Below are 13,205 nucleotides of genomic sequence, written 5' to 3' on the forward strand. Positions count from 1 at the left end.
CCAGGGGCAGTGGGTTTGGGTCAACTTGGCGGGAGTGGAGCCCAGCAAGGTTGGCAAGCGGCTGCTTTAAGCACTTTGTTGCCTTTTTGTTTTACATTTTTTTTGTTTCTGATTTTGCAACACTAGAGGGTGAACCCAGGCCTTTACATATGCCGGGCAAGCACTGCACTATTTTAAAATTATTTCCAAAGAGCTTTCCCAAGCGTCCAGTCAGCCCTCCCCTGGATTATGTCCTGTGATGGCCTAAGAACTTTGAGTGATGGGATAATGTCCCCATTTTACAGAGGAGAAAATGGAGGCCAGTGAGTTCCCCGGATAATAAATGGCAGAACTATGATTCCAAGGGATTCAGTCTGACTCCAGATCCTGAGCCCCAGAATGCATGTCCATCTGCAGACCGTGGTGCTGAGCAGAGTGGTGGGGGACAGCAGCAAAAGACAGGAGTTTCCATCAGGGAGCAAACCCGGGTCTGGTATTTTCCAAAGATAATGATTCTGAGCATGGTCACATCATCCGTGTTCCAGAGTCTGAGAGAAAGGCCGTCAAGTGTTGTGTGGCCATAGGGGTAAAGGGTGAGCAGCTCCGGGTAAGGAGGCACACGCCTGTAATCCAGCAGCTTGGGAGGCTGAGGCAGGAGGATCTCGAGTTCAAAGCCAGCCTCAGCTTTTAAAAGTGAGGTGCTAAGCAACACAGTGAGACCCTGTCTCTAAATAAAATACAAAAGGGGCTGGGGATGTGGCTCAGTGGTCGAGTGCCCTTGAGTTCAATCCCTGGTTGCAAAAAGAATTAAAAAAAAAAAAAGACTGAGCAGCAGCCAGGCCCAGCAGTCTCTCCCCGTTCGTTAGGAAATTGTTCTCCAATGCTAACCTCCCGGGGTCTGAGATTTTATTAAAGAAAGTTGACATTTCCTTTCAAGTTTGTCCCTCTTGGAAAGTCTAATAAACATCTTCTAACCAGCGAGGATGGCCTCAGGGTGCCATGATACACACACTATGACTGTTTTTGACTCACCCCGCTCTTTTCTAGAACAATCTTAATGAAGTGCAAGGTGCCAGTAGGTCTAAAAGAATTTACCAACTGCCTCTCAAAGTAACTCTGATTAATAGCAGAAACACAAAAGTGTCTCCATAACCAGGTCACATGACAGAATACAAATGACTGTCTGTTGCTATTTTTAAGTAATGTTTATTAGAATCCCTCGGCGCGTAATAAATTTAATTTACAGCTGCTCGCAGCCCGACTTACACATGGCCTCCAGTGGCACAGCTCATTAGCACACTCGGAGAAGAAATGAGTTTTCTCTTTAATTCTCTCATTCCATTTCTCCTTCCTAATGAGGCCAGATTGTGGGACTCTTCAGGAGAGAATGTCTCCATCGTCTCGGGTACAGATCGTCGTAAATGCTCGGATTTTTTAATTATCGCAGAGGCACACCGCAGAAATTCCTGTTCGGTGTCTCGGGTGGAGCTGGAGAGAGAAAGTGAGTCCTGCTCACGTGAGCATCAGACAGGGGAAGAGGAGCAGTCCAGGAGGGGGACAGCCCTGTTGGAGATTCGGAGGCCTTTGGACAAGGCTAGTACAGGGTTCCGTGAGGATCCCCGAGACCTGCATCTATTCCGCTGCTGAGTTTGAACTAGAAGACCCTAGAGCATCTCTGATTCTTTCCATGTCCTCAGCCTAGGGCCAAACCACAAGCTGGATCTCTAAGAGCCAGAGGGTACATTTTAGGCTTCACAGGTCAAGCTGAAGGGGCACCCCCTTTGTCCACAGAAAAGTCTTAAATGGGCTTCTCCAGCAGTCTTCACCAAGATGATTTTGGGACTCCTAGCAAAAGAGTCTCTGCAAAAGAGTCCAATGTAGATAAACTTCCTATTTTCCCGTCACCCTGTTTTATTGGCCACTGGCCGAGAAGATACCAGCACTCCAGGTGCTGGACACCCGATCACTAGTTGTTCACAAACAGATCCAGTATAGTGCTTTGAAGAAATGTGCAAACAAGGCCTCTGGCCTGGAGCAGGGCTTCACAGAGATGTCTACATTCCTAAGAGAAGTTACCAATTGTTCTCCAGGGTAACAGCTGGCAGGGGAGGAAAGAAAGGGGAGTAGAAGCTCTCCCCTTCTCTGGTGTGGTCCTTGAAGGGTTAACTTGCCCAAAAGAGTAAGAGAAAAACCTGCTTCTATGTGAACTTCTGCAGACTGTGAACTTCTGAGCCCCTCCCTTACATGCTGGGTATAAATCTCTGAAACTCCCTGAACTCGGGGTTCAGGGGATTGATTGATTACAGCAAAAGCTGTGCCCTCTGGACCTGGCTGCAGCCAAACAAAATGGTTTCCTGCTGTCTTTGGTGCCTTGCCTCATCTGTCCCTACAACAAAGCTGCAAAATCAGAGATACCAGGTAGATACTGAAATCACGAGAGAGAAGAAAGTCCCACAAATTATTATTAATGAAATGGGAAATATAATAAGTGAAAAGTTTGCAACCCAGGCGAGTCGTGAGGAATGCAGCTCCTTTATGGAACAGCATTTTGCTTACTTTGTTTTCAGAGACAGAACACCCTGTCATTCCCCTGATGAAAAGGAGCTCGTGGGTGGTCCAAGAACAGGTGGCAGGCTGCGTGGGGCCGTGGGCCACAATCTGCCAACTCCAAGTGTGGAAGGGTGCCTGGAAGTGTGCAACTGAACTGCTTGGGTTCAATGGCAGTTGAGCAGTTTTGTGACCTCCCATCTCAGTGATCCACAGTCCCAATAGTGCCGCGAGGCTTTGATGGTATAAGCAGGAACTTTTCCTCAGCTCGTGAGCCTGCAGGATGCTTTGATCTCGTGGCCTCTGCTGGCCTGGTTGGCCCTGCTCACGCACCTTCAGGTGGCTTTGGCCAAGGGACTTTGTGGACATTGGCTGGACTTGGTCATAGGCCAAGGTTCAGCTGGCTGGTGGCTGGTGGCCGTGGCTGGGATGCCAGGACCAGCGGGACACTGCCCTGTGCGCCTTCTCCTCTGGCAGACTAGCAGGGCCATGGGAGGAGAAGCCAAAGCAAACACACCCAGTTACCAGCACCTGACAAACGTCCTCCTGCCTCACATCTACTCTATGTTGTATGAAATGTCCCCAGAGGCTCCTGTGTGGAAGGCTTGGTCCCCAGAGCAGAACATCAGGGCAGAGAAGCAGGATGGAGGAAAGCAGCTTAGGACAGACACCAGGAAGGAGTGAGAGGGAGGGAGGGAGGGAGGGAGAGAGAGAGAGAGAGAGAGAGGGAGAGAGAGAGGGAGAGAGAAGTACTCCCCTCTCCATGGATAAAATATAAACCCCACAGTCACCGCAGAGGCCCACCTCCTCCAGCTGCACCTACAGCACCACCCGGCTATTCCCTATGAGGGGAGTAGTGCGTGGGCAAGGTCAGGGCTCCTACAACCCGGTCACTTCACCTCTAAACCTTCTTCCTTGTCTCACACATGAGCCTGAGGGTACACCTCGCATCTAAACCATAACGCAAGGGGACATCCCTACAGGTTGGGGTCATCTGGTCCCACGTCACTGCTTCTCCTTTAGGGAACCCTCTTCCCACAGCTCAGGGTCTGGTCAGGGCCAGCTGGGCTTCTCTTCTCTCTGGCGCTCCACCCGGACAGTCACGCCCTGGGGCACTCTGGGCCTGCCACCGTCACCCGAGCTCCAGGAGCCCTTCTCTGCTTGCTCATCAGGATCGTGCCAGTAGGAGGGGGCTTTCTTAGGGGGTGTCTCTCTCTCTGCTTGGGGTATGATTTGAACCCAGGGCTCGTGACAATCAGCACCCCTCCTGGTCTCTGCCAGGGGCTGCTGCTGGGTGTTCATCTCCGTTGGTCGGCTCCCCTGTACTGGAACAGACATTGACAGAGTCGGCTTTTAAAAAGGAAGGTTCACTCTGGCTCACAGTCCTGGAGGGATCAGTCCAGGGCTGGTCGCCTCGTTGCTTTCCAGCCTTCGCCAAGGAATTACATCATGGTGGAGGCGCATGCAAAGTCGCTCACTTCAGTTGCAAAAGAGAGAGAGAGAGAGGAAGGGACCGAGGTCCCCAGGTTCCCTGGAAGGGCATGTCTCCATGAGCAGAAGACCGCTCCCTAGCCCCACCTGTTAAATGTCTCCATCTTCCAACAGCCGCACAGGCTGGGGACCAAGCCTTCAACCTGTGGGGGCTCTTATTCACAGCACAGAACCCCCCACAGGTTAGGCGCACTCCACTTTTAAGAAGTCTAACGTATGCAACTCCACAACCCAAATCATTAAAAGATGTGACAGAAACTGCTGGTTGTCTGATTGTCCCTTGATGTCCCCCTCTTTCCTCATTAGTGATGAGGAAAGTGATGGAATCCCTAATTTTCAGTTGGACATGTGACTGCCCTGATTAAGAAATGTGATTCCCGGCCTCCCTTGCAGCCAGGTGTGGTCAGGCAATCCTGCCCAGGTCAGTAGGATGCCAGCACAAGTGTCCTTTGACTCTTCCAGAAACGTCCCTGAGGGGAGCATTTCTTGCTCACTTCCTTTTCCCGGAGTTTGGACGATGGCTGGGGTTTGAGCAGCTGTCTTGGACCACAGGGTACACAGAACCCTACAGGCTGCAGATGGTGGATCTTCTGGCTGGAAAGTCCCTGAACCCTGCTCTGTGGAGCACTCTCCTAGTCTGGAACTCCTCTTACCAGAGTGAGAAGGCAAGTTCTGCCATGCGTAAGCCCCTTCTCTGGGGGTGGCTGACTTAGTATTTTAAAGTCCACAAGACGCCCTCTCCTCCCTGTTCTCTTGTGATGTTCCTAGGCAAGGCAAGTGATGATATTTACCATCCCCATTTTATAGATGAGGAAACAGAGGCTCGGGGAATTTAATTGACCGTCCAGGACCAGACAGATGGATAGAGGCTGTTATTCAAACCTTGAGGGAGTGACTCCATGTCCAAGCTCCCCCCTGGGCACTCAGCTCACAGGCCTCTCCCTGGCCACACCCCAACCTGCACCCCGCTCCTCGATGCTGCCAGAGTGGACTATGGATACCACAAATGTCGAATGTCGCTGTCTTGCTTAAATAGCCAGCGCTGCCCCACAGGCCCCTGAGTGCCTCCTGGAAATCTCTGCTTGGCTGGCAGGCCCAGCTGGGCACAACCTTTCCCTCCCACAGCCTCAGTCCTCACACTCTTGGGATCTCTGGTCCAGCCATGCCCAAGAACAGGACAGGTCAGCACCAGGGTGCAAACCCAGCTGTTGGAAACCAGAGTGGAGATGTTTTTCTCCCAGGTCACCAGCCTCAAAGGGTTAAAGGGCAGCTGAGCAAGTCCCTGCAGACAGGCTGTTCGCCACACTGGGAGGCCGGGGTCAGCCTGGCGGGAGTCCTGGGGGAGAGGTGCCACCTGCACTTAGGGCTGTGCCTTGGATCTGACAGATGGGCAGACTCTGCCGGGAAGGCAGAGGGGAAGGCCTTCCTAGGAGAGGGCAGGGATTCCCAGCCGACCCTGTGTCATGACCATCCCTTTCCTTTCTTGACTTCCCGCCAGGCCGGGGCTCCTGGGGTAGGACAGAGCCCTGGTTTCCGGCAATTCCACCCCAGTGCCCTGGGCCTGGCACAGAATTTGCGTTTAATGCCTATCCGTTGAGGGCCTAAGTGAACAAGGGTGATCTTCACGGAATTTCAGGGACCATCCGACCAAAGCCACTCCACGTCACACCCTGAAGAAGGGATGCTCTTTAAAAAGTCATGGATAACAGCTGGGTGCCCGGCGGTCAATGCGGGGTGAGCAGCGGATCCCCACGCTCGCGTGTGCTTATGACATTTCTGACTAAAGTAAATGGCAAAACCCTCGTTCCCGGAAAAATCTACAAAGTCAAACCAGACAGGTTTCCAGGCAGAAGCCACTCCGTGAAAATCCTACTGTAAACACGAAGAGACAGAATGCAGCCAGCTCCCCCTCAGATCAAGTCACCCACACAGCAAATCGTGAGGCAAAACGCAAAATGTAGGACTTTGCAAACCGCCTTCCACATTCCTTCAGCAAACATGGACTGGCCACTGCGGGGCGAGCTGGGGATTCTTGGCTCCCGGAATAGCGTGTTGGGTCTCTTGGTTTGATTTCTCCTAAAACCAGATGTGAGACAATGACTTGGGTGCAGGGGATTTATGTGGGGGGTGGACCCAGGAGCAGGAAGCGGGCAGGCACAGAGAATGCGGTGGGCCGGAGGAGAACCAGCGAGCTGTGTTTAGAGCAGCTCTGCTGTGGGTCATCGAGCACCACCCCACTGTCCCCTCAAAGAATGGTGGGAACAAACCACGGTTCAGAACTTCCCCTGGTGGCAGCCCCCCACCCCACAATTCCAGTTTTTGCCTGCTAAGTGGCTTCCTGGGCTCTCAGGCAGAAAAGCAGAGAGACCCTGTAGCAGCTGCTTTGCAGGTCATTGGGGGGAGCCCATGTACAGAGGAACTGCCCATCAAGGCTGCTGCTACAACTAGATGGACACAGGACACAGAGTGTCCACTCCAGACATTAAGCAGCAGAGCCCAAAGCCTGCCCTCCCGGGGCTTACCTTCTAGAGACCCATCATAAACAAAGGAAAATAATGTGTGCGTTAGAAAGTCATAAGTAAGAATAGGCGTGGGGGCGGGTGGAGGTTAAGGAAGGAGAATAGTGAGAGCATAAGGATTAGCCAAGTCCACTAGAGGAGCGGGGATTCTAGGCAGAGGAGGCCTCGTGAACACGGGCAGAGAGGTGTGCCAGTGCAAGACGCCCGCTGGGAACTGCAGGCCCTGGAGTGTGAGGCACAGGGGCAGGAGGGGGCTTGCCCGGGGGCTGCATTAGGGAGTCTTCTGAGGAGTGCTAAGCAGGGAAGACGTTAGGGTTTAGAGATGAGGCGGCCCCCAGAGTTCAGGTGTGAGGCAATGCGGGGTTTAGAGGTGAAATGGCTGGGTTAGGAGAGTTTAACCTAATCAGTGCATTACTCCCTCTTAGGGATGAACTGGGTGGTGGCTGTGGGCAGGCAGGGCGTGGCTGGAGGAGGTGGTCACCGGGGTGTGCCTTTGGGCTATGTATTGTGTTCCTGATGAGAAAAACTCTCTCTCTGCTTCCTGGAGGCCATGTCCTGGGACACTCTCCTCCTCCACACTCATCTGCCATAATGTCCTGCCTCATCTCAGGTCCAGGGCAATGGAGCCAACTGTCTATGGACTGAGACCTCTGAACCCGAGAGCCTCCAATGAACTTCGGTTCTTTTCAGGCCACAGCAGGGAAAGAGCTGACTAATGGCCCTGTTTGCAGCTTAGTGCTCCATTTATTTCCCCTCCCCCAATAGGACAGGAGATATTGACGAGTAGGACCAACTCCTTGCTGGTGGCTTCTGACTGACCCAACACAAGTAGGTGCTCAGAGGGACCCATGGGGCTGACCTCGGACCATCTTAGACAAAGCCGCAGCCAGTCGAGTGGCTCCAACCTAATGTTCTCTTGGTTCTTATTTATTAGGACTCTCTTTTGATGTAGGAAAATGGGACTGGATGTGACTTGGACAATGAAGTCAGCCCAAACCTGGCATTTTCGCCCCAAATGACAAGAGGAAAGATATGGCTCGTTTTAAAGTAAAGTTTAAAATATGGGCCTCTACCTGATTCTTTCCAGCCCTTGTATAAGCCTTTGAGCCTGTAGCCTCAAAGACCTAGACCAAGATGTGGGTGAGGAGAGAAGGAACTCACAGCTCGAGGCAAAGCAGAGCTGCCTTCACAGGACCCGGGAATGCACCTGCCCAGCCCTTAGGCTACTGCAGGGGTCCAGACCAACCTGAGAACCAGTGACGTCTCCATCAAAGCCCAGGAGAGACTTGGGCTCCTCCTCCTTCTCCAGACAGACTCACAGCTGAGCTGTAAATGGTGACATTGACAATTACGGAGTTAATTCAAGCTGCGATGTTGAACATTTTGAGTAACACCAGTGTCTTCCTAAATAACTGCATGTTCAATTGCTTCCTTTCAAAAAAATAATTAGCGCTCCTTTACTGGTCAAAAGTGTTTTTTCCTTTGTGTTGTCCTCAAAAAGATCCCTGATGTTGACTAGCCTGCTTGCAAGAGGGTAGCATCTCCACCCCTCTACCCTTCAAGATAATTAGAGATGACTCCCTTCTTTTTGAGCACTTACAATATGCTAAGCTATATCAATTAACTCAGTTAATCCTTCCACCTCTCTGTGGTCCAGTTATGTCTAATATTCCTCTAATCCATGATTGACAGGGGAGAGCAGCCAGGCTTGACGGTTTAGGGAATTCTCCAGAAATCAATTAGTGAGAATCAGGCGCTGCCACTCAAGAGCCCAGGTTCTCAGGTTCTTTTTTTTTTTTTTAATATTTTTTAGTTGTAGTTGGACACGATACCTTTATCTATTTATTTATTTATCTATCTTTTTATTTATTTTTATGTGGTGCTGAGGATCGAACCCAGCGCCTCGCACAAGCTAGGCAAGTGCTCCACCGCTGAGCCATCACCCGGCCCCAGAGCCCAGGTCCTCTTTCCATCCTCTGCAGTTACACAGATATTCCAGATAGGAAATATCCTGTTGCCATGGCGTTCCTTTATGTGATGCATTTGGTCCCAACCTCTGGGACCCATGAAATCCCTCAGAACTGTCTAAGCAAGGATTCCCTAGACAAGGGGGCCTGAAGCAAAGTTTATGTAGTGACACATACAGGGTGGTGCGTTTCTAGGTTGGAAAGAGAGAGGGAAAATGGGGAGAGAAGAGCAGAGGAAAGGAGAGCAAATCGGAGGTGGTGCTGAGCCGGCCACAGCTTTCCCAGAGAGCACAGCTGGCTGTTCGTTGAACAGGACTTATTGGAACTGAAGATGCAGAGAGACAGACAAGTCACCTTCCAGACCTTCCCAGCCCCAGTGGTTGACCCAAGTTCATCCCGGGGGGAGCTAACTCTCCCACACCCTCAGGTCCTGGTCCTCAGTCCCCACTGACAGCTACCGAGTCCCTCGCCCCCTGGTGTGAGGTTCATGAGCGTGGGCTTGGCAGAAACCAAAACCTCCCTGAGTCTGCTCAGCCAGGCTTGGCCCCTACTGCTGCAGGGGTCCTTCCATGATGGACGCCATGCCAAGGGTCAGCTCTTATCCTGGAGGTAGCTCTGAGGGGACAATAGTGTGGTGGCCTCTCGACCAGCAGCATGGGGAGGCAGGGAGGTCAAGTGAACGCAGGACAGCGCATGCAGAGGGCCAGGACAGATCACCCGGCACTCTGCGAGTCTGAACACAGTTCGTTCCCTCCCATACTCTTGCTGAGGCTTAATCCCTCCAAGTGAGTGTCGGGCGGAGGGGGGACGCTGAAGAGGTAATCAGGCCAAGGCACCACCTCGTTAGGAGTGAACGTCCCCACTCCAGTGGGCTGTAGCAGAGGCAGGCTGGGCTTTCTTGGTGCTCTCTGGCTTCCCCCAGGGCCACGTGGACTGTGCATTGCAGCGTGCCATCTGCCACCAGGCTGTCATCAGAAGCTGAGAAGGTGCCGGTGCCATGTTCTCAGCTTCCAGAACCACAGCTAAAGTAAACCTCTTCTTTTCTAAATCACCCAGTTCTGTGGACCCAGACAGGGTGCTCCCACCCTCTCGGGATATCTGGATCTAACTGGAGAACAAAATGCCATCAATGTGAGAGTGAGGGAACAAGTTCCATTTTTGAAGTGGTCATTTATAACATCCTAAGAAAAGACAGAAAGGAAGAGTCGAGTAAGGCAGAGTCCCAGGCCCCAGCTCACCCTCGGGCCATGGCTGGCATTCTTCATCTTCTCCCACCCCATCTTCCATTCTAGACTCCCAGGATCAGTTCTTCAACTGTCCGGGGTTCTTACCTGGACGGTATAGTGGTCATGTCCTGGTCATGGTTGTCACCAAGCAGAGAAACCCCGGGGAGTCCCAGACTATCTGTGCCATAACAAAGGCCCACAGGCCGGCCAACCACAGGAATTCTGGAGGCTGGACGTCCCAGGCTGAGACCCAGCAGGGGTGAGCTCTCTTGCTGGCCTGGAGACAGCCACCTCGTCTGTGCAGGGCCTTTCCTCTGATTGGGAAAAGAAAGACAGATTTGGAGAGCTAGCTCTATTCTTCCTTCCTCTTAAAAGGATAACTCTCCTATTGGAAAGGGGCCCATCCTTATGACCTCACTTAACCTTGATTACTCCCAAGGACCCTGTCTCTAAATATAGTCACACTGGGAGTTAGGGCCCCAACACCTGTACTTTAAGGTGATACAACTCCTCCTGGTCCTTCGGCATGAGAAGCCCAAGGTGCCCAGGTCAGAGTCACAGCCTCCAGCTTAGTGGACCCTGATTGCCTTCCTTAGTGGAAGTGAAGCCATCTAAGAGACAGGACCTCGACCCTCTGGAGTTGAAGTCTGGTTGCAGGAGCAGGAATCCCAGATCCTGCAGGCACTCACTGGCAGCTGGACTCGGGGGACTCAACCTAACTTCGTCATTCTAGCTATTGGAGACATTTATTGACACCATGTCCAGGAGGACAGTGCTCTGACCCTGTCAGCTGTTGTCTCTGAGCTGATGACATGGCTGAGCCTTCAAAAGACCACCTCATCATTCAGGGAGGCTCCGGCATGGCCAAAGAGAGAGGCTGGGCCACCCTATCCAACTCATTGTTGGCACCCTCTTGGCAATGAGCATGTCTGCACCTTGGTCACTCCTCCTTCTCACACCAATGCATCGTGTCAACGTGCTCCTTTCCTCCTCCATCAGACTGTCCCCTGGAACTACTGTTTAAGGCTAAAGGTGTAAGTTGAGGAAGAGCTTCAGCCTCCTTTTCCTTCAATGGGCTCCAAGCTTCGGGCCAACCTAGACAAGTGTCCATTACAGTAGCGGACGTCACCTTTCTGCTCTTACTCTGTGGATTTTAAAAATATTTATACAAACCAAGCAACACCCTGGTCAGCTTTCCATTTGTCTCACCTCTAGTTACGTCACCATCTGTCAGTCATCGGCCTGGATTCCTGGCTCACGGAACCCTCATGGCCACCCCAGCCTTTCTCTCTACTGTGATAAATATGTTCCCTGAGTCTCTTATGACTGGGAGGGCCGCCTGGCCTTTGCCTTTACTCGACTTCCTCTGATACAAAAGAGTGAATTTCTCACCATTTCCCATTATCAGACCCAGACCTCAGAAGACAGCCGTCAGTGAACTTCCTACAGGTGCCGGTGCCCCTCACCAGGGCTCTTCTTATGCCTTACCAAAGGACATTTTCTCTTCCTGGGGAACATAGGCAAGGGATGGGATCTCAGTCTTGTGATCACAGTGTCTGCTCTCTGGGCCCTTCTGGCCTTTCCCTCATTATTTTTCAAAAAAAAAAAATCCGACTTCTCATCTTATTTACTGGAGGCTATTGTCATGAGACAAGTGCCATCTTCAAGGTGCCTGCCTTAATGAGGTCATTGTGGTGCCTGGACCAAGAGGAACTGCTCAACTGGGAGAGAGTCACTTCTACCCTACAGAGGGTTGGGGGGCTTTGGGGGCCCTAAATTTTTAGACTTCACTAAATGTCTCTATTCAGGATAACGAAGCCCAACTCTTTCTCCATGAGAGCCCTGACTTGGACATAAGATCCCTATGTGGCTCAGGCCCTTTTCCAGCTTTGCCACGCTTATGCTCAGACCCTGAGCTTCATTTCTAGAACAGGCTGTCTCCTGGATATTGATAGTGGCCTCAAGACTTCCCCAGAGCATGGCTTGAGTTGTAAAATTGCTTCTCTAAGCAACTTTCACAAGATTTCCAGTACCATCAGAAGAAGCCACCTAAACGTCCCCCTGGTCCTTCTTTCTGATCATCACATCTCCCACACTGAGCCCGGGCAGCAGCATGGGCTTGACCTCTAACACTTGGCTCCCTACCTGTGTTTCCCTCCAGTTAGCTGCAGGAAGCTATGGTCACTGCGTACCGAGCGCCACCTGGTTTACCATCAACTGTGGGGGCCCGTGGCTGATGGACGGACGGAATCTCCCACCCTGACATCCCCTCCTGGGGCCTCCTCTGGTACCCGTTGTCCTTGTTCCTTAGAAGACACAGCCTGAGGCCAAGCTTGCTTGCTGGGATGGTCAACCTTGGTTGTCAACTTGACTAAATCGAGAGATGCCTAGAAAATTGATAGAGCATATCCCTGGGTGTGTCTGTGAAGGTGCTTCCAGACCCTCTCACATGTTGGTCAAAAAGTGAGCAGGGAAGGCCAGCCCTGAACACCAGCAGCACGACCCAATAGGCCCAGCACCCGGAAGAAACACAACGCAAGAAGCGGGAAGCTCAGCTGAGTGCGGAAGCTCCTCTCTTCTTGCTACCTCCACGGACCACAGACATCACACTCAGAATCTGTAGCCTCTGAACAAGAACTTGCAGCACCAGTCTCCAGGAGCTTCCAGGCCATCAGCCCCAGGGCTGTACCACGGGTCCCTGTTGTTCTTAGGCTCCAGCTTTGTGGACTGAGCAGCCACCGCTTACCCTAGCTCTGCAGTCTACAGACAGCCGTCCTGGGACTATCCAGACCATCTGAGCCCATTGAATAACTCCATTCTACTGGCTCCATCCTCCAGGAAACCTGACTAGAGCACTGGCTGACCCTTAACCGAGGGATAAAGTCCCGGGCAGCCACAGTAAGGGGGAGGGGAGGGGAAGTCAGAAAGGAAAGAGGGAAATGAATCTAAGAAGGTGCCTCACGGAGCTGACCACATCTTCAGAAGAAAGTACTGGCATTCCTCAGTGACCCCCACTGGCCATCTCCTGACCAAGAGGAATCCTGGGGTCCATATTCTGGCTTCATGTCTTGTCTTTCATTGGCCAAAGTTTGCCTCAAAGATTAGCTCCCTTATAGTTTGGAGTAGTGTTACCTGGTGGCCCCTGTTAGCAGGTCCCATGTATAAGGTCCTTGCTTAGCGTCTGGATGGCCACCTTAAGGGGCAGCCATCAGCTTAAGGAAAAAGTTTCTCTTTCCCACCCAAGGCCCTTTCTGAGAAGGGCTCACTACTCCCTCACACCAACCCAACCCCTGACTGCCCACATTAGGACCTGCCTGGCTCTGATTCCTGAGCCTGCCCCATAACCAGAACCCAAGCCTGTTTTGCCTCTCTCTCCCCCAGGGAGATGGCTTTATTTGTCAGCTCTGTCTGACACGTAAACTCTCTTGTGGGTCTCTGGCCTCCATCTTTCATTTCTCACTTACCTCGTTTTCCTT

This window comes from Callospermophilus lateralis, chromosome 3, assembly GCF_048772815.1.
Source record: "Callospermophilus lateralis isolate mCalLat2 chromosome 3, mCalLat2.hap1, whole genome shotgun sequence".
NCBI lineage: Eukaryota > Metazoa > Chordata > Mammalia > Rodentia > Sciuridae > Callospermophilus > Callospermophilus lateralis.